The 26,345-nt window shown below is 45.0% G+C and overlaps 1 protein-coding gene and 1 non-coding gene across 3 annotated transcripts in view; both read left to right on the top strand.

The window, feature by feature from the left end:
- IL2RA (interleukin 2 receptor subunit alpha) overlaps positions 1–26,345 on the top strand; it is a 44,482-nt gene that overhangs the window by 3,677 nt on the left and 14,460 nt on the right. The window lies entirely within an intron of this gene.
- On the top strand, positions 1,521–1,593 carry TRNAG-UCC (transfer RNA glycine (anticodon UCC)). Its single transcript has one exon. It is a non-coding gene; the product is annotated as a tRNA-Gly (tRNA).

The following is a 26,345-nucleotide window of genomic DNA, read 5'->3' as shown; positions in this document are numbered from 1 at the left end:
AATAGATATGTTTGAAAATATATATATATATATCTATATTTCTTTATTAAGATATATTTTTATATATATATATATATATATGGGGCTTTGGTAAACTTAGGAAGTACCTCATGAAACAGTTGCTACTTTCTTTAAAAACAGCATGTCTTAAATAGGCAGTTCTGTTTATCACCCGTACATCTGCTCCTTTTGAGATCTGAGAGAATTAAGGCACCAAAAAGAGTTGACTTCACTGACGGACAGTCAGCTAGAGATGCTATAGAGGACAGCTGATGAGCTCTACAGCTCCTATCCTCAACTTCACTCACCCGAAGAGAAGACTTCTTAGCTTCTTTGGCTAAAGCCCTGAGTAGTCTGGAGGCTTCTGTGTTGTTTCTTGTTGAAGTCATTCCTATCATAGTGACAGTCACCCTTAAGTCAGGCTAGCCCTCAATGTGGTGGTCATTCAAGTTCATTTCCCGCTCCCTTCATTTCCAATGATCAGTAGAAACTGTAAAAATAAACAGAGTTCCTTTGGGAAGGGGGGCCATGTCACCTGAGGTCAGTGGATAGAAGAGTCAGGGATACTGAACTTCGCAGGGAACAGAAAGTGGTCCAAGGCACCTCCGAACGACCATCGTTGGAGGAGGTGAAGGGCGTGATTTTTGGCAAATTTCTCTACCTCCCTGGGCCTCAGTTTCTCTGCAAAATGAAAAGGTTGATGGAGCTGATCCTGAGACTGACTTCTAGCTCTATCGCTCTATGTCAAGAATTCTGAACAGGAAATAAAATAAGCTCTGTCGAAAGGTCTTTTCAAGCCGGCGTACTTTTGGATGAAAAAGTTTCCAAACCGAAGACATACACAGCAGGGTCTGGGTTAAGAGACCTTTGCGGGCCCAAGTGCCGAGGCTGACGTATCATTGTAGGTTATTTCCAACTCCTGGAAGGTACCGCGCAGCACTCAGGCGAGGTTGTAAACGTCAAGGCAAAAACACTTCTCACTGCTGGGTGAGGCTCCTGCTATTCGCTTTTCGGGCATTTTTGCCCTCAGATGATTTCCTTGCTTCTCACAGGGGAGGTCTCCTTCTCTTTATCCGAGGCCATTCCCTATGACAAAAGGAAAGAGGACCTTAATTCAATCGATTGTTTCAAAAAGCTATAAGCCCTGCATCCCTGAAAGTGGTCAAGGCTTTCCAGCCACGTCAGGGGAGCCACAGAGGGGCGCGTATGCTGGCTGGGAAGATGGATGGGGCGGAATTCCAGTTGTTCTCTGCTGCCCTCCAATCTCTATGTTTTAACTTCCCCTCCTAGAAAATGAAATTAGGGATATGTGTCTTTCATACTTTTCAAATGAAAGAGCACCCAGATGGCAAACCAGTAGATTCTTGGCTTTAGGAGAGGATCTTGGCTTTTGTTCCTCATCTGCTCCCCTGCCCCAGACTTTAGGCGGCAGTGAGAATCAGAAAAGGAAGGAGACTTGAGTGGAAAGGTGACAGAGGCTGGGTGGGGGATGCCGCTGAAAAGGTAAAACTTTGGGAACTTCCCTGGTGGTGCAGTGGTTAAGACTCTGCACTTCCAATGCAGGGGTCACAGGTTCGATCCCTGGTCAGGGAACTAAGATCCCACATGCTGCGTGGCAAGGCCAAAAAACAAGGTAAAACTTTGAACTGTGGGTTTATTCGAGTCTGGTGAATGTCCAACAGCCAAACAGAGTAAAGAGTTCCTCTATCCTTTTCCTCTCCATTAACCCCTGGGCTCCCTTTCTCTGCAAGTGTTTAAGCGGAGCCTAAATGAAAATTTGTCAAAAGTGGTGTAGAGATTTCCCAAGCCAGGCAGGAATGGCCTCTGATCCCTTTGGACTTAGAAGCTAGGATTCCTTCTCTCCAGGCTAACAATGTGTGTCACCTTGGTACCAGTCATGGCCCACCCAGGGGCCCTCTGAAGCCACTGGGGGTATCTAAACTTCCAGACACTCTCCTCTCTTGTTCTTCATCCAGGAAGGTATCAGGGGAAGAGAGATTGGAGACCCTTAACGAGCTCCCTCATCCCCTCTTTGGCCACCCTTTCTAGTAATTTCTTCAGGAAGTTCTGCTTCGGTGGAGTCAGCCACTGCCCCAAGTATTATCAAGGGGGCAAAAAAAAAATGGTCCATAGAACCTCACCACATAAAGACAGACCTCATTTGTCACTCCTATACATACATCCTGAATCTCCCAACAGGAAGAACAAAGTGATAGCAAGACTCCATCTGGCTTAATCTTTCTTGAGTGGTGAGTCCTTGAGCAAATTTGATGAGTGCTGTTAACTGTCTCCTTAGAAAACTGTACATATGCACAAAATTTTGAGGATAATATTTAGGGTTGTAGCCTCCCTATCAACCAGGGTCTCCAGGAAGGACCTCCAATGAGGTTCTTTAATATCTGAACAGCTATAGTTGTGAGCACAGAGGATGAGACACAGGAAGTTATGCTCCCTGGTAAGGGAGCTATAGTTGGTTTGGCAAAAGCAACCTAAAAGGCCTGGGTGCCTAGACAAGATAGTAAGAAAAAGGTACCAAGGACACAAGGCAAACAGGAAAAGTGAAGAGCCAGGACTAGAATCCAGGCTTCCCAAATTCCAGTCCAATATTCCCCTTAGGTCTTCACGTCGACTCTCAGTGACATCCATCCATCCATCTTTCCATCCATTGATCCACCCATCTTTCCATCCATCCATCCATCCATCCATCCATCCATCCACGTGTTAGGATTACCAAGATGGAAAAGGTCTTTGCTCTCAAACTGCTTCTGGCCTAAGACTGGAGATAAAACATCTGCTGAGCAACTCCCACCTTGAAGACTTGCCAATGGAGGCAGCAGTGTTTGCCAGCGAGTCAACAGCCATCACTGAATCCCTCCCCCTCTCAGGCTTTCAAATAAGCCACCCATTTAGGGGAAAACAATAATAGAATCATCTCTAGGTATTTTCCACTCTAAGATTACTCAGGAAGTTTTTGGCTGTTTGACTTGTTTGGAGGTTACTCTGGGATTTGCCTCCATCAGGGAGAAAACACAAGTCCAACTGGGAAATGTATTTAGAGCAGTGGTTCCTAGCATGAACTGCACATTAAGTGTGTGTCTGGGAAACTTTAACAAATGATGCCCAAGCCTCACCCAAGACCAACTAAGACCAATTAGGTCAGACTCTCTGGGGATGAGAATCGGACATAAGGATAACATTATTTTTAAGCTCCTCAGATGATTCAAGATGCGGTTAGGATTGAAATCCACAGAATAATGATTCCATGGTTGGTCCAATTCCATTGTTTTATTTCTATTCACTAGGAATAGGTGCCCTAGCACAGTATTTCCCAAAGTTTAATCTATTATAGATCACCTAGGGGCCTGTTGTGAGGCAGATTCTAACTCAGGATGTCAGGGATGGGGGCTGAGATTCTAGTTCAGGCTCCCTGTGAGGCCCATGTTGCTAATGCCCTAACCCCATTTTGAGTAGCAAGGCTGTCACAGGAGAGAAAAAATGTGTGCTGTGTCCACCCCACACAGAACTTGCAAGTAAAATGGGAAAACCAGTCTGGGAAAGACACAAGATCAAATATTACAAAGTGGTATGTAGCAAAGTTGACACATGCCACAGCGACAAAAGCAGGGTAAGGTGCTTTGCGGAGCGTTCAGAAAGGCTTCTCGGAGAAGGTGGCTCTAAGCTTGTGCTTGTGAATCTCAGAAGAGGCTGGAGGGTGGTGTTTCCTAATGATGTTGCTACAGTTGTATACGTGGGTCATGCTCCTTGAGTAACAACTGAAAACTGAGGTGTTAATGAGAGCAACGAAAAAAATGACCCATATTTCAAATATTGGGTTGGCCAAAATGTTTGTTTGGGGTTTTCCGTAAGATGGTATGGAAAAACCCGAACGAACTTTTTCATATTTCGTGTTGGCTGCATGCAAGATGAGGCTCAAATGGCTAATGATGATCTGATAAAAACTAGTACCTTTGCTCCGACAAGAAGCACCTGTGTTCTCCTCCTCTCATGTTGATCCTCTAGTGTCTACACACCTTGTTGGGGTCTGGTAGACTTCATTCCCACAATGGGTCACTGAATCAGCATCACCAGGACCACATGACACCTCTGGGTAACAGTCAAGAAGTCCGGGGTCTTATTCCCCTACATCCAAATTGTGCCCCGACCTAGCCCTGGCCAACGGCACACCACAAGGCCAGAGCTCTGGGACCTCCATCCTGACCGCCCACGTGACACTTTGCCCCCACCCACCCTGGCCACGTGGCTTTCCATCAGCCACGGTGCCTGCACTCTGAACCCAGCGTCAGGTACCCAGGAGGATTTCAGGCAGCAGAAACACTAAGGCACCTAAGTGTGGATGCCATGGGTGGGGGGTGACCAGAAGATCACAAGGGACCAAGTAAGGTGAATAGCCTGGGTCAGACTAGTCAGACCTGCTTCCTGGGTTGCTTTTCCAATCATTCTGGATGCAGTGAAAGGCCAGGCTGGCATCAGGAGGCTAGGAACAGTTAAATAATTTTTCCCAAAAGAAGAAGAAAGAGAAGCAGGTTTCTAAAGAATAAAAAGTAAGTGCTAAGAAGGCGATTGGTTCCTTTAAAAGAAAGAGCGTGGAAAGCCCGCTGGTCTTCAGGAGGCCCTCTTGAGAGAGAAAGCTGAGTGGTGGGCGAAGCTGTGAACTGGAGAACAGACGGCTATCTGGGGCAGGCCTGGCACAAACCCTGATCCCAGTACCCACTTTTTCCTTTGAGGCTTATTTGCCTTCAGCCTTGTTGCAGGAAACTTTTTTTTTTTTTTTGGCTATGCCGCGTGGCTTGTGGAACCTTCGTTCCCCGACCCGGGACTGAACCCGGGGCCACGGCAGCGAAGGCACCGAGTCCTAACCACTGGACCACCAGGGAACTCCCCAAGAAACATTTTAAACACGAATGATAATAACAAGAGCTAATATTCACAGCCTACATGCCCTCTTACAGGCATTATGTGAAAACGTGGTGTTCCTTCCAATAATCCTGAAAATCAGGTCGGCCTTGCTCTCACCCCCATTTTGCACCTGGTAAACTGAGGCTCACAGACGTGAGTAAGTTAGCCCATGGAACACAACCGGGGTGGGGAGCGAGGATGTGAACCAGGCTGGAGTGGTGCAGAGCCCTCGTTCTTGATGATTCTCCTGAACCCACGTTAGTAAACAAGTTTAATTTCACTTTTTTAAAAGTGGAAGAGAGTCCGCTCTGAAGAGGTCCTGCTGCTGCTTTGGTCGTGCGTAAGTGAGCGAGCCTGTTCCTACAGACTCCGACCCCAGATGCCCAGCAGCGATCCCTCCATCTCCTCCAGGAGGTGACCTCTTCAGGCACACAGAGCCCCTGCAGACTTAAGTTCTCTGAATCCCGCTCTCCCCCTCCTTCTACGCCCCAAACAGCAGCTAGGGGTGTCTTTCCTGCATTTGACTGTGCTTGAAAGAAAGCACTCGAGTCGAGCCACGTCTGCCCCAGACGCCCACGAAACAGAGGAAATTCTGAGCACCTCCGGGCATGAGTCAACCCCACCACGTTCAGGAATCTCTGCCCACAGAATCACCCACTCTTTTCTGTTTGGGCCCAAAATAGATACCTCCTTCAGAAGTCTCGCTGCTTTTTGTATCCTCAGCAATAAGAAAACAAAGGTGAGGACAGGTGTGCCTCTGAGGCATGATGGTGGGAATCTTCTCTGCTGTGAAGTTTTTCAGAGTGAAAACACTGCTGCCAAGGTAGACAGACAGGATGGGTGTGACAGGTGGAGGAGGGACACAGGAGGGTGGATGGGGACAGTCTCGCCTGTGGCATCACCTTCAGGCACTGCTTCATTCCTTTGTTGATTCATTCATTCAGCAAATATTTATTGAGCAACTACTATGTGTCAGATACAGGGTTAGGAGATGAATGTAACCCAGTCCTTGGCCTCCAGGAACACACCATCCAGCAGGAGAGAAATATATCGCACAGATAATGCCAACACAAGCTGAGATCTAAAATGCAAATACAAAGAAAGAGTGGATGGAACACACAGACAAATGTTTGTTCTTATACGAGTCCCCGTACCTCTTTATTTATTTATTTATTTTCGGCTGTGTTGGGTCTTCGTTTCTGTGCGAGGGCTTTCTCTAGTTGTGACGAGCGGGGGCCACTCTTCATCGCGGTGCGCGGGCCTCTCACTATCGCGGCCTCTCTTGCTGCTGCGCACAGGCTCCATACGCGCAGGCTCAGTATCTGTGGCGCACGGGCTCAGTTGCTCCGCGGCACGTGGGATCTTCCCAGACCAGGGCTCGAACCCGTGTCCCCTGCATTGGCAGGCAGATTCTCAACCACTGCGCCACCAGGGAAGCCCTCCCCGTACCTACTGAATCAAGAACTGCCTCACCTTTACACTAACATCTGGGACAGAAAGGAGGGCTGAGAGCATTACTTGGTCATTATCAACTACTGAAGTTATTAAAATCAAACACCACAGATTTTGAATTTATAACAACATAGAGGATGTGCAGAAGCTTTCTTTTGCTCGAGAAAGTCTCTGACCAAGAAAGTGGGAACATTTCAGGTGGGAGTAGTTACATTCCTTGAAGAAGAAACTAATGGCTCCCACAGCCCCCAGGTATTGCAGAAGTACCATTTATACACAGTGCTGACCGATGGCATGTCCTCAGCGGAGTGTGAACCACTCCCCAATTCTAAACGCCCAGGAAGGACCTTCCTCTCCAAGGAAGAGATGAAGGGAACCTAGTCAGTCCGGTTACCTTATATACTTAGAAGCAAAGCAACAGTGTTTCTTTAAAACATATATATATATAGTATGTGTTTATATGTATACATGTTTGTGTATGTATACACATACACACATATACTATGTGTATATATGTACATGTGTGTATATATATACACACACGTGTATATGTGTATATATATGTGTGTGTGTGTGTATAACTACATATACATAGTTTCATGAAATGAGGTCCTTGGAGCAAATTGGCTCATCTCCTCAGAGAAAGATCGTGATACCAAATAAAGGGCAGAGGAATCATTTCTAAGAGTTTTGCTTGAAATCCCCGAAGGCTAAGTTGACGTCAGCTTCTTCCTGCCTCGGGGCTCTGTGAGTTTCCCGGGAGTTTCGGGGGAGGCTGCGCATCTGGCATCTTTCCTGGCTGCCGCCGGGGCTGTCACGGCGTCCCCGGCTGATGAAACCCGCCAGAGCCTGCACACCCAGCTGAATGTGGTATCCGTTTCCGGTCCCTGTGGTAGTGACACCTCTGTTCAGAGCCTGATTTAGAATAAAAGGATCTTTGTGAAGAGAAAACTCCTTATTTTAAGTGGAAAGCAAAACAAACAACTACAAAAAAAATTACAAACCCCAAACCCTTTTAAAAATAAAAGGGCAGTTTCCGCTGACACCCTGCTGACACCCAGGAGAGCACGGGTACCGCAAAGGGTGAGCATTTCGGCTCTGATGTGCAAACGGGTCGTTGTTTATCTTTGGCTTTTAACGCCTTTCACTGGCCATCAAGTTTCACTTTCCCTCTTCCCAGGGCTTCCTTAACCTCACTGCTCTAGCCTGAGTTTGCAGTGGGCTTGTGCAGAGGGTCTGCGAGCAGAGCTGTCAGGACACCTCAGCCTCCCGCCCTCCTCCTCCTGGGAGAGTAAGTGTGTGCGCTGCACCTGTTACCTCACAGAAGCCCCACAATGACCCTGTGAGTCAGGTACCACCATGATCATTCCCATTTTACAGATGAGGAGACTGAAGTTGTGAAGCAGTCATTCCCGCGCCCAAGAAAGTGATGGAGGCGGGCTACCGGCTCCATCCCTGTACAAAGGAAGCACACAGTCGACAGGTCTCATTAACTCCCCTGGGCTTCTTAGGTAAGCCTTCCAGGTCTCATTTTAAGTCACTCTTTGATCCATCCCCAAATTAATTCTCCTGAAAACAACTTTCGTGATGCCTTTCCCCAGATCAAAGAGCTCAAATCATGCCCCGCTGCCTGTGGGGCACACTTCCTCTGCCTGGCATCCCATATTCTTTCTGACCTGGACCATCTGCATGTCTTCTGCACATGAGGCCCCCCAGCTCCAGGCACCCCAGCCCGCAGGTCTCCTATTCTGCAACCGTAGCTTCCTCGCCTATGATTTCAAAGCCTAGGGGCATCCTCGCCTCTTATAATCTTCCGCGTCTCGTCGGCCTATTTGGAATTCTTCCCAACTGGAAAGCATCTTGGGAGAGCAGAAAGGGCTCATGAGTTTGGGATTCTGCAGGCTTGGATTCAGATCCTAGTTTGGACTTGTGTGACTCTCCTTTCCTTTAAAACAATCACTGGGTACCATTCTCTGCAGCCTCCAGCAGGGTGGGGGCATCTGATGGACACGGTGTGGCAAGCACTGTGTAAAGAAATGGCGGGTAGCTTGGGAGTGCAGCGGAATGCCCAAAATCGAAGAGACAGGTCCAGGAGGCTTCCCAGAGAAATGTGACAGCAAGGGAGGCCTGCAGGACAAGCAGAAGTAGAGAAGGTGGAAGCGAAGTCGTGAGCAAGGTTAACGACAAAAGACAGAGCATGGTCCACTAGGCTGGAGAGCTCAGGCGGGGGGCAGAGGTGGAGGCTGTTGAGGCTGGGCTGTGAGCTATGTCATGGAGCCTTGCCAAGTACAGGGGCTTTGACTGTATCCTGGGAGGAATGGGTACCACAGAGCGGCGTGGGCAAGGGAAGGATGCAGTCTGGGCTTTAGAGCGTTGGCTCTGGCATCCGTGCGTATGACGGCAGACGGGACGGGGGGGGGGGTGCAGCCCCGGAGGGCGCTGAGTGACCTAGTGGGGAGCTGGTCATGGGCAGGTTCTTCTAACCTCCATGGGCTTCAGTTGCTGTGGGTATAAAGTGGGACGCGGCGGCCTGCCTACAGTAACCAGGATATAGTAGGTGCTCAGTAAACATGGCTTGCTGGGCTTCCAATCTGCACAGCCAAGGCCCAGAGCACCTCTCCACAGGGCTGTCTCACAGACTTCTCAGACTCAGTACAGCCAGAGCTGTGGCCCCAGGCCTGGTCTTCCTCCTCTATTTCCCATTTTAGTGAAAGACACTACTATCCACCCAGCTGCCCAGGAACCCTGGGCAAAATCCTTATTCCTTTCCCTTGGCTGGCACTCCCTATGAAGCCCCAGTCCCTGTAGAGTCCAGCCCGAATGATCTCTGCACGTTAGCACCCAGCATCTGCTCTTCAAGCTCCAGCACCCACCCCACCCCAAGATGCCCACAATGGCCTTCCCACCATGCGGGACACATGTGGGACGGGGCGGGGGACGGTCAGAGCATACGGTGGCCACATGAACAGGATGCAGCTGAGACACAGGGAGGAAACTGTGGGCGAACGGGGTCACGAGCACCTCCATCTGTGAGGCTGCGGATCCAAACGCTGGCCTCACACCGACCAGCTGTGCGACTCCGCGAAGGTCACTGACCCTGTCGGGGCCTCACCGCCATCATGTATGACACAGAGCCAGTAAGAATGACTATGTAATAATTAATCATATTTAAATGTTTCTTATTTATAACTATATTAATCATACTGTAGTACTTTGTATATCATTATACATTTAATATTTTAATTATAATAATGTACTATATAATAATCATTGTATTAATTGTCATGAATATTCCTAACAGCCTACTTCATAGGGGGCTGTGAGGACCAGAGAGGTCCATATATGTACCCCGATCAGTGACCGGTGTGCAATGTCTCACACACCTTGGACAGAGTGGGCACTGTCTAAGCATGCGAGGAGATGGATAGGGAGGGTCTCTAAGCCCCTTTCTGTCCCGACATTCTACGGCTTAATAAACACCCTATAGCGGAGTGAAAAGTCATCCCTTCAGCCCTGTGCTGACCGAGCCATTCAGCCCCCCAGCGGCCGGCAAGCTCCCCTACCTGCATCCGGTCCATTTGTAAGCAGGACTGAAGGTATCAGTTCACACTACGGAAGGAAGTCTATCTAGTTCACGCTACAATTACCACATCCTTGGCGAGTCCCATCTGTCCTTTTCAGCGCAAAGCAATTCCCAGTGAATCATGGTAACAGGTCTTAAGTTCCCATGCCCTGGGAAAGCGCTGCCACCTGGGGTTTAAATTCTATAAGAAGCCCAACACAAATGCCCCTTGCAGGACCATCACCTGTGGTCGTCAAGTCTGAGGTGTCTGTTGAAAGGAACAGCACCCACCTACGGCACTGAGCAGAGGGCCGGATTTCGGTGCTACCTAAGAATTTAGGGAAGGCAGGAATGGTGCAGAGCTGGCCCTTTAAAGGGCGCTCTGGGGAACACGGAGCCTGTTTCCTTCAGTGCCGGCTGAGGGAGGACAGCCCAGGCTGAGTCCACAGACTGAATTCGTCAAAAGCCTTTCAGTTGAGGCTGCTTTTCCCAGGCCAGTCCCTGGAGTACCGGGGAGGGCTTTGGGTCTCATTTAATCGACGATCTTAACATAACCTCCTCCCGACCCTGTGTCACCCACCCCATCAGGCGCCCACTCTGACACATCCTCATCCTTCTTCTGTTTATGGGGCAGCGCCTGCCAACATGCAGATTTGGGAAATATGTTCAGGCTGCTGTTTGTCTATCCTGAACCCGACTTAAGCGAGTCACAGTGGACAAGCAGATCAGGGCTGCTCCCAAAGCACCGAGAACCCCAGAACCTAAATCAGCACCTTCCCCTCCGGGCAGTCTGCGGCCTCCATGTCCATGTCTGGATTGACATTCTCCACGCAAGGGTCTGATCCCCATCCAAAACGCACGGTGACGTCTGTGCAGGCTGCTCTAACAGAATACCAAAGCCTGGGGGGCTCAGAACAACAGAACTTCATTCCTCACTTATTCCTGGAGGCTGAGATCAGGGGGCCTGCGTGGTGGGGTTTGGGGGAGGGCCGTTGTGTCCCCACATGGCTGGAAGCAGAGAGGATGCCGGCTCTCTCATGACTCCTACAGGGGCACAAACTCATCCCTGAGGCTCCACCCTCATGGCCTCATCTCACCTCAAGGCCCCACCTTCTAACACCATCACGCTGGACAGTAAGGATTCGGCATACGGATTTAGGGGGGCAGGGGGGCCTCAAACATTGAATCCAAACAGCACACACGTGTGTCTTGTTTAAAACTGAGTGTGATTCATGAGAGCAGGCGTGAAGAAGAGTGTCCCAGAGTTAAGGGGATGGCGGGCATCCCCGGGAGGTGGAGTGGAGGCAGCAGGTGTGGGTTCCTGCTGGCAACACCTGACCCGGGTCCCCCCAGGCTCTGTACACGTGGATTTGGGGTGCCTGCCACACTTAGGATCCGTGTCAGCGTGGCCAGCTGCTGTTAGAGACCCGAATGGGTGGGACAGTGGGTGGGATTCACCAACGTAGCACATTTCTACTGAAAACATTATTTCGTCCCAAGAAATGGGTTTCAAAGATTTGAAGGAAAACTGCTTTTCGATTTCAAAGAAAAAACACGGGTCTATTTCTATCCCCCTTGTTTTTCTTATCTGACAACCTTTAATTTTCATCAGGTTGACATTCTGCAGTAAACTTGTGGTTAACCCTTTCAAGTACAGAAGTTTGTTATCAGCTAAGGCTCCCAGGGGCAAAACACAACCACCCCCAAAATTTCATTCACAGAAGCATTTGAGACCCCGAAACACGAGAGCTTTGATTCAGGGACAGCTTCTGGGAGGAATATTGTCGGTTCTCAGTCTCCTTTTTTCCCTTCCAAGGGAAAGAGAAAATAACTGGATTCCCACCCATCTCCCCCACCTTCTTTTTTCTTGGTAATAAGTGTTGATTAAGGAAGAAGATGTTCTCCAGAAGGATCTTACCCCATGAGTCACTCATTCTTGGGTAGTGGAAATTCTGACTCTTTGGCCTGGGAGGCCCAGCCGGGTCTCAGAAACTGTGGGTCAGACACACACAGAACTCACAGATGAAGGATGCTAATTACTGCAGAATGAGCCCAGTTGCACTGAGATCTTCCCCTTCAGAGTACACAGCCTCCCCTCTTATTCTTACCCAGGGAATCAGACACCTTTTCTTTGATGCCATTAAATTGCCTTAACCCGTCCCCCCAGCCCTGAGCACAAACAAACTTGGCTCTGCCATGTTCCCCTCAGCATTTATGCTGAACAAAGATGGATATGTGTCTGAATTAACTGATTAATAGACCATAATATCGACGCAATTGCCAATACACTCAAGCATTCGTTCAGTGCCTACGGCTGCCCACGTTGAAGAAACAGTTTAAATAAATAGTAGGTGGCATGGACAGCCAACAACAACCAGAAATGACTGGAAGTTTTCAAATTAAACCATGGGGAGCTAGTCGGCAGTGATCAGGAAGTTGACCATGTTTTATTAGATGTGAAGGCCATTGTGAATATAAGTGAGAGGAAGGAAACGAATGCAGAATTCTCATAAATAGTCCTTAGAAGATGACGTCAAAAGAAACTCCATTTCCTTGCTCTGACACAATCAAGCTTTAAGTAATTAACATTTTAGATAATTTCTTTTCCAACTCACGAAGGAACCTTACATATTTTATCATTTGGTCCTAAAAACAACACTGCTCGAGAGATAATAATAGCAACAATCAAGACTTGTGGGACATTTTACAGATATCAAGGTCCTTTCACTTACATTATTTCCACAGATACATTTCTGTCATTCACACCCTTGCCATTCACACTCCAGCAAACATTCCACTTATAGTCCCCTGAACCTGGCATTCCCCCTGCCAGGGTGACATATTCTGCCGAACCTGCCAGGTGAACCCTGTTCACCCTTCAAACAAGGTACAGCCAGGAGCAGCCTTCCTCCTTACCTGGCTCACAGGCCAGGAAGGATTCCACGCCCCCATCAGGGGCACCATGCCAGGAGGCCCAGAAAACTAATCAGCATGGCAAAGGCAGTGACCTGGAGTATCTAAGAAGCTCCTATGGTCACAAGCTCCTTAATGGCTCTGAGGAATCTGCCATCTGCTATTTGATTGGCAGACTCAGTCCCCAAAGCAAAGCAAGGAAATGCTGTCACTCCCTCCCGACAGGAGGGAGTCCAGTGTTTGACAAACCCACTTCCCAGATTAAAGGAAAAAGAGGGAGGGGCAGTTGTGGTACCCAGCGGTGAATCACGGAGGCAGAGAATACCTCACCTGCAGGCATTTACCATGACACTAGCGCATCAGCTCTGTGCTCTGGGACCCTAGGATGCTTGGCTTGACGATATTTTAAAAGACATATCGGAGGCGGGGAGACACGGGAGGTGGAGGGAAATGATAAGATGCTACTGCTCTGGCGGGTCTGCAGCTGGGAGGGCTGCAGGAGAGTGGTGAACGTTACAGAAGAGAGGGGGAGTGCGAGGCTCCCGCCGAGGTCTAAGCAAGGACTCTTGAGAAGGGTTTGGACCTGACGGCAAAGGAAAGTGGAATTTAAGGGAGATGCTGAAGTGTCACATCACAGGAATGTCAGGGTCACCAAGAGAAACAAGGACAAGAAGAGGAACAGAGGATTGTTTGTGTGTGTGTTTGTTTTTAACTTTTTTTTATGTATAAAGTTTTTATTTTGTGATTTTCTCAGGATACATTTCCAGATATAGGATGCATGGGTAAAAGATTATGTAGATTTTGATACCTATGTATTGAAGCTCTGTATTGTAATGGTTAAGATGTTGGGCTTTGGAGTTTAGAATGAGCTGGGTTCAAATTCTAGTTCTGCTTGATCTTGGACCAGTTATTGTAAATCTATGTTTTTAACTTTTTATTTTGAGATAATTATAGACTCACATGCAGTTGTAAATAATAATATCGAGAGATCCAATATAGCCTTCATTCAATTTACCTCCAAATTATAGCATGATATCACAACCAGGAAATTGACCTTGCTACAATCCATCAGTCTTACTCAGATCTCACCAATTTTATATGCTCTCATCCGTGCATGTGTGTCTTTGGTTCTACACAACTGTCCCACATGTGTAGATTCATGTGACCATCACCAGAGCCAAGATACACAGCAGTTCTCTTCACAAGGATCCTTCCCGCTGCCCTATCATGGCCACAGCCACAGGCCTCCTTCCTCCCTAATCCCTGGCAGACACTAAGCTGCTCTCTATCTCTATAATTTTGTCATTTTTAAGACTGCAAAATAAATGGAATCACACAATATGTAACCTTTGAAACTGGCTTTTTTCACTCAACCTAATTCCCTTTCTGCACGTAATTCTCTTACGATCCATCTTTCTGCACATAATTCCCTTGAGATCCACCTTTCTGCACACAATTCCCTTGTGATCCATCTTTCTGCATTCCTTAGCTGGCATTATCCTGTAAAAAAAAGTGTTTCTTCCCTACCCACCCCATGCCACACTTCTTTAGTATCACTCTTGATTGCTCTCTTTTAAAATTATTTCATTATTTTATTACTCCCACCATTGATTCTCTTGGGTTTCCTAGACACACTACCGTATAATCTGCAAGCAGAGATAGCTTTATTTCTTTTCTTTCCAGTTTTTATGCCCCTACATTCTTTCATCTGATTGAATTGACTAAAACCCCGATGGCAATGTTAAGTAGGAGAAGAAATAGTATCTTCACCTAGAAGTTTTGAACAGAGTTGAAGTACCAGAGGATGGCCAGATGGAAAGGTGGAAGGCATTCCGTCTAGACTAGAGCTCAGGGCTAGAGGTAGGAATTTAGAAGAGGCAGCACAGCATCCTGTCAAGACCACGGCTCGGAAGCCTAGATGAGCCTCCAGCTCCATCCCTGTGGGTGCTCTAGCTGGGTGACCTCGCTGGGTGACCTCAGGCAATTCTCCAAACCTCGTCATGCCTTGATGTCTCATTTGTAAAATGGCAGTGATCATGATAATGTCCACTTCATAGTACAGTTGTCAGGATCAGATTAGTTCATATGTGTGAGGGCTTGTTACTGTTACTTAAAAATGAATTAATAGAAATTGAGCTATTTGTAATGAGGTGGATGGACCTAGAGTCTGTCATACAGAGTGAAGTAAGTCAGAAAGAGAAAAACAAATACCGTATGCTAACACATATATACGGAATTTAAGAAAAAAATGTCATGAAGAACCTAGGGGTAAGACAGGAATAAAGACGCAGACCTACTAGAGAATGGACTTGAGGATATGGGGAGGGGGAAGGGTAAGCTGTGACAAAGCGAGAGAGTAGCATGGACATATATACACTACCAAACGTAAGGTAGATAGCTAGTGGGAAGCAGCCGCATAGCACAGGGAGATCAGCTCAGTGCTTTGTGACCACCTAGAGGGGTGGGATAGGGAGGGCGGGAGGGAGGGAGACACAAGAGGGAAGAGATATGGGAACATATGTATATGTATGACTGATTCACTTTGTTATAAAGCAGAAACTAACACACCATTGTAAAGCAGTTATACTCCAATAAAGATGTAAAAAAAAAGAATTAATAAACATGTACTCAAACTTTCTCAGTTTTAATTTCTAATATGGCAAACAATGATGGACATAACCCAGAAAAACAAAAGCTTTGCGGGGGGGTCCTCAGTAATTTTTGAGAGTATAAAGGGGTCCTGATACCAAAAGGTTTGAGAATCACTGCCTTCGTCATACTGGTTGTTAAAATTTGAAATACTTCCAAGCTTGTGGGTAAACACCTGCTGCTTTGAACCTGTCAAATGACCCTCCCTACTCATTCCCCTGGCTCCTCCCACATATCGGCACTGAAGGGTTACTGTGTGGCAGACAGGGCTCCAGGACCCTCGGCTTCATCCTCATTGGCTTCCTTGGTTCCTGACCCTGCTACCCTGCTTTTTCAACATTTTGAATCTCACTCCTACAGAGAAACCAACTGCATCGCCCTCTGAACTTTTACGGCGACCTGAGGTCCATGCAAACCTTTTCTCCACACTCTGATCTCTTCTTCCTTGCTTCTTCCTGAGACATTTATGTTTGCTATTTGAAAGAATTTCCTGGAAGTAAAAGTGAGATTTTTTTTTTTTAAAGGTAGACATAAGGACAGCAATAGTGGGCTTTCTTGTGATTCTGATCCCATTACCTTGAGCTGTGTGACCTGGGCGATTGACTGAATCTCTCTGAAACTCAATCTCCTGCTGTACAGAGTGGGGTGACAATATGTCCCTTTGAGGGCTGTAGTGAGCATGGAAGGTGATCTCTACAAGTGAGCAGCACACAGGCAGGGCTCAGATGTGAGTTACTATTACATAAATAGCCCCAAATGGAGGACCTGAGCTCTCTGACTTCAAAGATAATGATCTGAATTAAACCACAACATCTCACAAACACTTCCCAGTAACCCAGATACTTTAGACATAGCTCTAACTCCTAGCTAGAGAGAACCTTCCATAGCAGGGTGAGAAGCATACTCGTTCCTGAAGATAATGATGAGAAAGCACTGAACTGGGAGTCAGGGCTCCGTTCTACTCCCAGGTTTGCCACAATTGGAGGAACGGCACTCAGCCTGTTTCCTTATCAACAAAAGGGGAGATTAACCTAAATCATCTTTGGGGTTTCTCCCAGCTCTCAGATCCTAGGATCCTATTGAGAGGAATAGTCAACATGTCCTATAATATTTTATTTTGAACCCAAACACCCGCTTTCTATAAGGCTCAGACTGCTGGGTGGATTTCCCAAGGAATTTGGAGACTGTCTTTGACATTAGGTATATCTTGGGCTTCTTCTCAGATCTGACACAGAAGATGAATGTCTTTAGGTCAAGAACTACACAATTTCTTTATCCAGTGCCCCAAACTCTTGATGGACTCCTATGTCCCTTGCATAAAGCTTAGTAAATCATCATCTAGAAGTTTCTGTGCTTAGTGAGTTATTCTAATGTTCATCCCCGATCCCTATTGTATAGATGGCCAAGCAGAAGGACACAAAGATGAAGCCATGCACTCAGTGCTGGCTGGGCTGTACGGGTAAACAAAACTTGACCTTGATTCATCCACGGAGCAAAGAATCTTATCTCAGACCCTGTCCACATCCTTTTGAAGCCCCTTCCTTTTCCTTATCTTTCACGTTACACAGGCCACAAGGGCCAGATGAGTGCTCTCTCATTTTGAACAACATCAGAAAAGAATTTTTTTAAAAAATCACCTTGCGCACAGCCATTTTCACCCACCCACCTTTCCTCCAGCCAGGGGAGCTCTCACTGCACCCTTTTAGATGCTTTGCCTGGGAACGAAGTGTTCTGTAAGCAGATTCAGCCCCGCCTGAGGGCCCCGCTCTCGGTCCCCTTGGGGAGGCGGGCCCTCCGGAGGGGGCAGAAGAGGGGGGAAGACGGGGCAGCCACTGCTGGGTGCTGAGTGCGGCTACAGCCCCTGCAGCATTGGGGCGCTCGAGAGAAATAGTTTCAGCCTCCACACTCACCCCACTGTGCCCAGATGTGCATTTAACAAGCCCCCCAAGCCACGTGTACACACATTAAAGTTTGAGAAGCTCTGCTGTGAACAAGTGAAGCAGAGAGTCCTACCAGCTGTAGGAAACCAACTTCCCAGCTCAAAGGACCGACTGCCTTCCAGGTGTTGATATTTCTGGTTAACTCGAGGAACACAAAAATATATCGGCACAAAATTTACCTTAGTTCTGTTCCCTTCTAAAAACAAAACAGCAAGACACCAAGGGGTAGATTTATTTAGGGGAGTGGAGTTGAGGTCATATGCTAAATGAGAGAAAGGGTATCAGCATTCCAGATCCAATCAGGAAGCCCTGGTCTGCATCTCTTGTCTCTCTTAGTGAGTGACAGGCCACTTAGAGGAAGAGAAGGGAGTGCCTCATTTCACCAAGTTTCTCATCTTTTATTGGAAACCCAAGCAGTAGAAGCTGTACGACTGTCCTTCTGGGAACAGTGGCGGAAAGGAGAGAGCAGACGCCTGGGAGACAGAAAAGCTGGTCTGAATCCCTAAATCTGTTGCTGTGTAACCTACGAATGCCTAATCTTTCCCTCCCTAGCATGGGCGTGGTGAGATGGAGGAGATGAGCCTCTAGCAATTCAGTGGAGGGAAAACAAAAGGCAAAACAACACAGAAAAAAAGACGAAGCGTGTCCCAGGGTCCGTCACCCTCAGCCACCTTCCTCCCAGACCTGTGCGGTGACACAGCCCAGAGCAAGGTGGCTCTCAATTACTGTCGCTACTGTCGGCTGAAGAAGTCAAAGGCAGCAATGAATTCCTGCATTTCAGTTGAGCCGGGAATTCCTGGAGGCAACAAGCCTACAAATATCCCAAGGGAGGATGCACCTGGGACAGTGTTTCAGGGACAGGGATGGAGGCTGGGTGGGCGCAGGGGGTGGGACATATGGGGTCCTGCCTGTGTCTTTCCAGGTACCATTCTTAGCAAAAATTTGAAATAAGATGTGAAACACTTTCAACATCAGAAGAGCTCAGTTTAACTCTCAATGCAAGGCCTTCGGGAAAATCCCTTGGGATTTTTCAGGATGAATGATAATTACTGGCTCTCTTTCCCCTCTGCCTATATAAAAGGTAGGAGGCAAGACCACAGCAATGTTCCTCGGAGCCCATGGTAGGACCCCTCCAGGGGCCCCAGTGTCCCAGCTCTGAGCATTCACCCCAAGTCCCAACACGAGGCTAGTAGTCTCAACTTTTTCCTCCAATCTGCAGGCAGCACACACTTTCAAAGCTCTCAGAAGAGAAAATGACATCCAATCTGGAAATGCACCAATACTTAAAAATGACAGAGAGAAAAACATTTCCCTTCCCACCTTCCAAAAAAAATTCTGCATTTGCCTCCTGAGCTGGGAGAATGGGCCAGAGCTGAGAGCAGAGAATAATTTCTGTTAGAAAGTCAGAGCCTCTGGTGGAAGCAAGAAATAGATCTGGAAAGGCGGGTGCAAGAGTAAAGGCAGAAACAGCCCCTGTTTGCTGAATTTCGAGAAATTTTAGAGCTTTTGGAGTAAAACTAGAGAATGAGGCAGCTGCCATGCTGTGTGAAAATTTGTAAGTGATAATATGGGGAAGGAGGCTGTAAAGACATTTTGCTGAGTCACATAAACAGAACTGCCCTTCAATGTTCCTCTGCAAGATTTCAGGAGAGATAAAGTGTTTTCATCCTTTTTTTTAAGATGTTGTACTGCTGTTTCTTTTACGACACCGCCCTGAGAAGGGCTTTTAAAAATCCCAGATTCATTCCTGTTAAAAGAAACACCGCCGGCACCCCAGGTCTACCTTTCCTGCACACTCCCCTGCCCCCAACACACACACTTTCTTCAGGTGATACTTGGAACACTCTTCACGTGGTTCCAGGGAAAAGGGTTATAGTCAAGTTCTTTACTAGTTCTTAGCTATAGACCAGGGAAGTTTCAGTGCTTCTAGATTCCAGGAAAGATGCTTTTATAAAAGGCAAGTCTGTGGGAGTAAGAAGTTCTGGAAATTTCTCTTGTCCCCGCATGACCACCTCAGATGCTCAGGCTAATTTATGATGATCCTGGAAATTCCCATGGCCTAATTTAGAAAAGCACATCATCATGTAAATAGTTTTTAAGGACACAAAGTTGCCCCGAAGGCAATCTGTCTGCCTTCGTTTCAAATTTCTGTGTTTAGAAACTCTCTTGGTTTGTGGTTGAGTCGTCAGATTCCAAATGCGGCTGAGGTCAATCCTTGATTATTTGTGCTAGTGGATAATCACGAGAATTGCTCAATATACTTCTTAATGATTTTTTTGAAGTAAAATTACATGTGGTGAAATGCACAGATCTGAAGTGTACAATTTGACGAGTCTGGGCTGTTAACCAAAATTTCAGAAACGGAGACCTGATTGAAATAAAAAGGTGTTATTTGGGGTTTGTTAGGAATGCCCCAGTGACACAGATTCAAGAAGACCTTGAATTGTTTCCCCAGCTACAAAATAGGGGACACTTATAAAGGCAAACCCCCACAAGGTTACAGTTAGTGACATGAGTTGTCTATCAAGAATTATAATTGGAGCTGGCAAGCAGTAAGGGTGCTTATTGAGTAAGAATTGGTTGGGGTCTGAAATGGTTGCATAATTTCAAGGGGAGACCTTGAGACCATAAGGTTGCAGCTGCTGGCTGATATTGTTTTGAAAATGGCTGGTGGTGTCCTTAAGTTTGATGCAGTTCAGAGAAAATTCAAGTTCTCAGTGGTGCAGGGACATGTCTGAGACCGGGTCCTCAATGGCCCCCTGACTTGAACTGTGACAAGTCCATTATAATTTCAATTTGTCAGCAGGGCAAAGATGTACACTCATGTTTCCATCCCCCTACTGTCTCCTTCCAGTCAATCCCCACCCACCACAAGCAACCACTACTTTGACTTCTTTCTGCATACTAGTTTTGTCTTTTCGTAAACTTCATATAAATGGAATCAAACAGTGTTTGTATTTCGTGTCTGTCTTCTTTTGTTCAACATAATGTTTTTGAGATTATTCAAAGCTACTATAAATGTTTTGCTTAAGTCTTTTTGTAGATATGTGCTTTCACTCCTCCTAGATAAATACCAAGGAGTGGAACGGCTGGATCATAGGGCAGGTATATATTTAACTTCATTTTAAAAACTTTGAGTTTTGGCATCATTTTACACTCCCAACAGTAATGGAAGTGAGTTCCAGTAGCTCCTTGCCAATATTTGGTGTTGTCAGTCTTTTATCCATTTTACCCATTCTAATGGACTATTTCATGGTGGTTTCCAATTTGCTTTTTCTTGATATCTAATGATGTCTTCAGCACATTGTCAAGTGCTTATTGATAATCAGATATCTTCTTTGGAGAAGTGACCATTCAAGTCTTTGCCCATTTACTTATTGGGTTGTTTGACTTTTAGTATTGATTTGTAGTTCTTTGTATAATGTGGACACAAGTCTTTTTTGTCAGATATATGTGTTGCAAAGATTTTTCTCCCAGTCTACCTGTAGCATTCATTTCTTCATGTTCTTAATGCCTTAGGAAGAGCAGAAGTTTTAAATTTACTATTATTTTATGGTTAGTGCTTTTTGTGTCTTCCCTAGGAAATCTTTGCCTATCCCTAGCTTGCAAAGCTATTTGCCTTTATGTTCTTTTAGAAACGTAATAGTTTTATCTTTTATGTTTACATCTATAATGTATGGATTTGGTGTATGGATGGATATTTTATGTTTAAATATACAATAAAATTAATTTTTGTATGTGGAGTAAAGTTCTTTTTTCCCTATACAATTATCACTTGTTCCAGAAGCATTTGTTGAGATTTTTCCCTTCCCTCATTGAATTGCCATGGTGTGTTTGCAAAAAATCACCTGAATATACCTATGTCAGTCTATTTCTGGATTTTTCTACTCTGTTCCATTATTCTATTTGTCTATCTTTTATCAATATGTACTGTCTTGGTCACTGAAGCTTTATAGAAAGTCTTGATATCAGATGATGTGAATCCTCCAAATTTGTACATCATTTTAAGATCGTCTTAAAATTCTAGGTCTGTGTCTTGCCAAATTTCTGCCAAACAGTGTGTTGGATTTTTTTTATTGTAATTGCATTAAGTTTATTGATCAATTTAAGATAAGTTGACATCTTTAAAAAAAAAAAGAAACTCCCAATCCATAAATATTGTGCATTTCTCCAGTTATATAATTCTTTATGTTAGCAGTGTTTCAGAACTTTCAGTGTAAAGGCCTTGTGAGTTTTCAGTACATTTATTCCTGAGTATGTTATGTCTTTTCATGCTATTGTAAATGGGATTGTTTTAAAATTTTTAATTTTCTAATTGGTTGCTCACAGTGTAACCACAAGTGATTTTTGCATATTGAGATCCGCTAAATTTGATAAGTTCTCATAGTTATTTCGGAGATTTCTCAGTAATTTCATGGAACCAACCAAGTCATCTGTGACTAATGTTTCTTACTTTGAAATCTACTCTCTGATATAAATATAGCCACAACTGGCAACAGGCAACAGATGCCTGTTTTTGTAAATAAAATTCGGTATAACTATTCTTCTCTCAGTCTCCACAGCAGGGAGTTGGTTCTAAGTCACAGGGTCCTGCCCTGTTCATATTCAGCCCAGCTGCTGGATTAAAAACCCGAAGAGTATCCTCACACACACTTCTGCCCCCCTCCTCTCTAGAGCCCCATCCCACAAATTCCACCCGTGCCAGCAGCCTAGGGCTCTGATTTTTTCCCCCTTCAGGTCAGTGAGGCCACCACTCTGCTGGCTCCACTTTGGTGCTACCTGGCAGGAAAGTGCCCCAGGAGGAAAGCCATGGCAATGGTGGGCTCACTTCATGTGCTTCCTTCCTCTCAAATAATGCTGTGCTGCACTGCCCGTTGCTAAATGCCTGCAAACTCTTGTTCACATATTTTGTCTGTTTTTTAAAGTTGCTTTCAGCAGGAAGATAAATTTTGTCATGGTCGGAAGCAGAAGTCCTCATGGGCTGTTTTTCTTTTCCCCTTCAATTATTTTATCTAGCTCAGGGAATGTCCATTGTGTGCTTGTAAGTTGTTCTTTTTTAATAGGCTTTACTTTTTAGAACAGCTTTAGGTTCACAGTAAAATTGAGCAGAAGGTACAGAGATTTCCCATATACTCCTGACATCACACATGCACAGCCTCCCCCATTGTCACATTATCAACATCCCCCACCAGATTGTACGTTTGTCACCATTGATAAACCTACACTGATGCATCATCGTTGCCTAAAGTCCATAGTTTACATTAGGGTTCACTCTTGGTGTTGTATATTCTGTGGGTTTGGACTAATAGGTATCCATCATTATGGTGTCCTACAGAGTAATTTCACTGCCCTAAAAATCCTCTGTGCTACACATATTCATCCCTTCCTCCTCCCTACTCCCTGGCAACCTACCAATTCTTTTTACGACCTTCATAGTTTTTCCTTTTCTAGAATGTCATATAGTTGGACTCATATAGTGTATAGCCTTTTAAGATTGTCTTCTTTCACTTAGTAATATGCATTAAAGTTTCCTCTATGTCTTTTCATGGCTTGAGAATTCATTTCTTTTTAGCATTGGGTAACATCCCATTGTCCGAATGTACCACAGTTTATTTATCCACTCATTTACTGAGGGACGTCTAAGATTACTTCCAAATTTTGACAATTATTAATAAAGCTGCTAGAAACATCCGTGTGCAGGTTTTTCTGTGGACTCAGCTTTTCAACTCCTTTGGGTAAATACCAAGAAGCATGATGGCGGGATGGTACATTAAGAGTATGTTTAGTTTTGTCAGAAACTGCCAAAACTGTCTTCCAAAGTGTCTGTACCATTTTGCTTTCCCATCCACAATGTATGAGGGATTTTGTTGCACCACACCCTCACCAGCATTAGGTGTTCTGAATTTTGGTCATTCTAAAGATGTGCAGTGGCATCTTATTGTTGTTTTAATTTGCATTTCCCTGATGACATGATGTGGAACATCTTTTCATATACTTATTTGCCATCTGTATATCTTCTTTGGTGAGGTGTCTGTTCAGGACTTTGGCCCATTTTTTTCAATCAGGGTTCTTACTGTTGAGTTTTAAGAGTTCTTTGTATATTTTGGATACCAGCCCTTTATCATATAAATATTTTCTCCCAGTCTGTGGCTTGTCTTTCCATTCTCGTGACAGTGTCTCTTAAGAGCAGAATTTTTTTTTTCCGTTAAATCAGAATTTATTTTTTTTAAAGCATATGGCAACAAGAAAATAACACAAAAACAAACACCCTACTCCTTTTTTTTGGTTTGTTTTCTTTTCTTTTTTTTTTACTGAAGTATAGTTTATTTACAATGTTGTGCCAATCTCTGGAAATTTTTTTATTTTAATGAGGTCCAGATTCTCAATTCTTTTCTTCATGGACCGTGCTTTTGGTGTTGCATCTAAAAAGTTGTCACCAAACCCAAGGTCAACTAGATTTTCTCCTATATTATCTTCAAGGAGTTTTATAGTTTTATGTTTTACTTTTAGGTCTGTGATCCATTTTGAGTTACTTTTTGTGAGGGACATAAGATGTGTGTTTAGATTTTATTTTTGCATGTGGAATGTCCAGTTGTTCTAGCACCATTTGTTGAAAAGACTATCTTTGCTCCACTGTATTGCCTTTGCCCCTTTGTCAAAGATCAGTTGGTCTATTTCTGGACCCTCTATTCTGTTCCACTGATCTATCTGTCTGTCCTTTCACCAATACCACACTGTCTTGATTAATGTAACTTTTTAGTAAGTCTTGAAGTCAGGTAGTATGTCCTCCAACTTTGCTCCTTTCAGTCAATATTGTGTTAGCTATTCTGAGTCTTTTGTCTCTTCATATAAACTTAGATTCAGTTTGTTGTCATCCACCAATTAAGTTGCTGGGCGTTTTATTGGGATTGCCTTCAATCTATAGATCAAGTTGGGAAGAACTAACATACTGACAATATTGAATCTTCCTATCCATGAACATGGAATATCTCTCCATTTATCTAGCTCTTCATTGATTTATTTCATCAGAGTTTTATAGTTTTTCTTCATGTAGATCTTGTACATATATATATATATTTTTTTTACTTATACCCAAGTACTTCCTTTTTTGGGTGCTAATGTAAATGGTATTGTGCTTCTAATTTCAATTTCCTCTTGGTCATTGCTGGTATTTAGCAAAGTGGTTGACTTTTGTATATTAGTTTTGTATCTTGTAACCCTGCTGTAATCACTTATTAGTATGAGGTTTTATTTTTGGTCTATTCTTTCAGATTTTCTACATAGATAACATGTCTTCTACAAACAAAGACAGTTTTGTTTCTTCCATCCCAATCTGGATACCTTTTGTTTCCTTTTCTTTTCTAACTGTATTAGCTAGGACTTCCAATATGATGCTGAAAAGCAGTGGTAACAGGGAACATCCTTGCCTCGTTCCTTCATTTGGCTTTTCTGATTATTACACACATCTTGTTTCAGCAACAGATTTACCTTCCGATACTTAAATTGTTGGTTGGTATTGACGTATGATAAGTGCCAGCGAATGGTACTGATGACATGGGCTGTAGGGAGAGATGAACTTTTGCAGGAGTTAAGGGTTAAGGTAAAACTCAGCCGAGTCTCTATCTGGACATTTTCTTTTTCTGGACAGGAAAAAAAGGGAGCGGAACTAGTACCTATTCTTTTTTTTTTCTTCTTTTTAAATTAATTTTATTGAAGTACAGTTGATTGACAGTGTTGTGATCATTGCTGCTGTACAGCAAAGTGATTCAGTTATACATACATATATACATTCTTTTTCATGTTCTTTTCCAGTATGGTTTATCACAGGATATTGAATATAGTTCCCTGTGTCATACAGTAGGATCTTGTTGTTTATCCATTCTATATATGATAGTTTGCAACTGACTAGCATCTATTCTATGCCTATTATGTGCCAGGTGCTCTGCAAGTTACCTTAATATGTTATTTCATGTAATATTTAAAAGAAATCAGTAAAATAATTATTATACCCATTTTACAAAAAAGGAAGCCAAGTCTTAGATACGTAAAAACAATAAAGCTGTATACCTAGTAAGCTGGAAGAACTACAATTTAGAAACCTATCCTTCTCCTCTTTCCACCATGCTGTGTTTCTTGCCTTATGATTATTATAATTCCTGGAATTTACATTATTTTACATGTTCCTCTACAACTGCTGGCCCAGTGAGCTATTCAAACTGCTTTTGTGTAGTCCCTTCTTGGTTAGAGGTGGGACAAGCTGTCCAGGTTCACCTCACCTTCTTCTTTTTTTTTTTTTTTTTTTTTTTTGCGATACACGGGCCTCTCACTGTTGTGGCCTCTCCCATTGCGGAGCACAAGCTCCGGACACGCAGGCTCAGCAGCCATGGCTCACGGGCCCAGCCGCTACGTGGCATGTGGGATCTTCCCAAACAGGGGTACGAACCCGTGACCCCTGCATCAGCAGGCGGACTCTCAAGCACTGCGCCACTAGGGAAGCCCCTCACCTCACCTTCTTAAGGGTGTCAGGAGGGTCCCGCATCTTGGCTGGGGGTGGTCTCCAGGATGACAAGATGCTGGGCGGACTGTGAGGGCTCAGAGAAGCTCCACTCCACCCTGAGTGATTAACAGACGATCGGCAGATGGTCCTCTGCCAGCAGCGAGTGCAGCAACCTGCCCGGACCCTGTGCCCGTTTGCTGGGTGGCAAGGCCAGATGTGGGAGCCCTGGCTGCCTCCCTTTTTTCTGTTTCCTGTGGTACTTCCTGTCCGCTTCCTTTATCCAGCCTGTGACTTTTTCCTGAAAAATCTCATCTCTTGAAGCAGGAGAATTTGTCGCGAGATATACAATGGAATCATTGCTCTGATGAGACCAGCACCTTTTCCTCCCATAATAGTTGGGTGTTCAACTATTCAA

The sequence above is a fragment of the Aethalodelphis obliquidens genome, unplaced genomic scaffold (assembly GCF_003676395.1).
Source record: "Aethalodelphis obliquidens isolate GAN/ISIS:26980383/991018 unplaced genomic scaffold, ASM367639v1 scaffold23, whole genome shotgun sequence".
NCBI classification, from domain to species: domain Eukaryota; kingdom Metazoa; phylum Chordata; class Mammalia; order Artiodactyla; family Delphinidae; genus Aethalodelphis; species Aethalodelphis obliquidens.
This window is presented reverse-complemented; position numbering and strand designations above follow the sequence as displayed.